Consider the following 2,191-nt stretch of genomic DNA (forward strand, 5'->3'; position numbering starts at 1 on the left):
TGAGATTTTCCTGCTTATGTTGTCCTCCAGGACTTTAATGGTGTCAAGTTTTATATTTAAGTCTTCTATCCACCTTGAATTTATTTTTGTATATGGTGTAAGTTGGTGTTCAAGTTTCATTTTTTTGCATGTGGCTGTCCAGTTCTCCCAACACCATTTGTTGAAGAGGCTATTTTTAGTCCATTTTATGTTGCTTCCTCCTTTGTCAAATATTAATTGACCATATAGACTTGGGGTTATTTCTGGGTTCTCTGTTCTGTTCCATTGGTCTATGTGCCTGTTTTTATGCCAGTACCAGGCTGTTTTGATTACAGTGGCCTTGTAGTATACTTTAGTGTCAGGTATTGTGATCCCTCCTACTTTACTCTTCTTTCTCAAAATTGCAGCAGCTATTTGGGGTCGTTTATGATTCCATATAAATTTTAGAAGTGTTTCTTCTATGTCTGTGAAATATGCCATTGGTACTTTAATAGGAATTGCATTGAATATGTATATTGCTTTGGGTAGTATGGACATTTTGATGATATTAATTCTTCCAATCCATGAACACGGTATATGTTTCCATTTGTTTGTGTCTTCCTTGATTTCTTTCCTGAGTGTTATGTAGTTTTCTGAATACAGGTCTTTTACTTCTTTGGTTAGGTTTATTCCTAGGTATTTTATTTTTCTTTTTGCTGTTTCAAATGGGATTTTTTCTTTGATCTCTGCTTCTTATGTTTCATTGTTGGCATACAGAAATGCCTTTGATTTCTGGATATTGACTTTGTATCCCGCTGTTTTGCCAAATTCATTTATTATGTCAAGCATTTTTTTGGTGGAGTCTATAGGATTTTCTATGTATACTATCATGTCATCTGCAAACAGTGACAGTTTTGTTTCCTCCTTTCCGATTTGGATGCCTTTTATTTCTTTTTCTTGTCTGATCACTGTGGCTAAAACTTCCAGTACTATATTGAATAGAAGTGGTGAAGTGGACAGTCTTGTCTTGTTCCTGATCTTAGTGGAAAAGATTTTAATTTTGCCCATTGAGAATGATGTTGGCTGTACATTTCTCATATATGGCCTTTATTATGTTGAGGAATGCTCCCTCTATTCCCACTTTGCCGAGTGTTTTTAATCATGAATGGGTGCTGTACCTTATCAAATGCCTTTTCTGCATCTATTGATATGATCATGTGGTTTTTGTCTTTGCTTTTGTTTATGTGATGTATTACATTTACTGATTTGCAAATATTGAACCATCGTTGCATCCCTGGAGTGAATTCCATTTGGTCATGGTGTATGATCTTTTTAATGTATTGTTGGATGTGGTTTGCCAGTATTTTGTTGAGGATTTTAGCATCAATGTTCATCAGTGATATTGGCCTGAAGTTTTCTTTCTTTGTTGTGTCTTTATCTGGTTTTAGAATTAGGATGATGTTGGCCTCATAAAAAGAGTTTGGGAGACTCCCATCTTTTTGGACTTTTTGGAATAGTCTGTGAAGGATAGGTGTTAGCTCTTCCTTAAATGCTTTGTAGAATTCTCCTGTGAAACCATCTGGTCCCAGGCTTTTGTGTGTTGGGAGTTTTTTGATTACTGCTTCAATTTCTTTTGCTGTTATTGGTCTGTTCAGGCTTTCTGCTTCTTTTTCATTGAGTTTTGGAAGATTATATTTTTCTAGAAAGTTGTCTATTTCATCTAGTTTTTCAAATTTCTTGGCATACAGTTGTTTGTAGTAATTTCTTACAGTCCTTTGTATTTCTGTGGTATCTGTTGTAATCTCTCCTCTTTCATTTCTGATTGTGTTTATTTGGGTCTTCTCTCTTTTTTTCTTGATGAGTCTGCTTAAAGGCTTGTCAATTTTGTTTATCTTTTCAAAGAACCAGCTCTTGGATTCAATGATCCTTAGAATTGTGCTTTTAGTCTCTACATCATTTAATTCTCCTCTGATCTTAGTTATTTCCTTCTTTCTGCTTGCTCTGGGCTGCCTTTGTTGTTGTTCCTTGAGTTCTTGTAGACGTAGGGTTAGGTTGTTTGTTTGGAATGTTTCTAACCTTTTTAAGTGGGCCTGTATCGCTATGAACTTACCTCTCAGGACTGCCTTGGCTGTGTCCCATAAGTTTTGGGTTGTTGTGAGTTCATTTTCATTTGCTTCCAGAAATCTTTTGATTTCTTCCCTAATATCATTCTTGACCCATTCATTGTTTAATA

Source organism: Phyllostomus discolor, chromosome 4, assembly GCF_004126475.2.
Source record: "Phyllostomus discolor isolate MPI-MPIP mPhyDis1 chromosome 4, mPhyDis1.pri.v3, whole genome shotgun sequence".
NCBI classification, from domain to species: Eukaryota; Metazoa; Chordata; class Mammalia; order Chiroptera; family Phyllostomidae; genus Phyllostomus; species Phyllostomus discolor.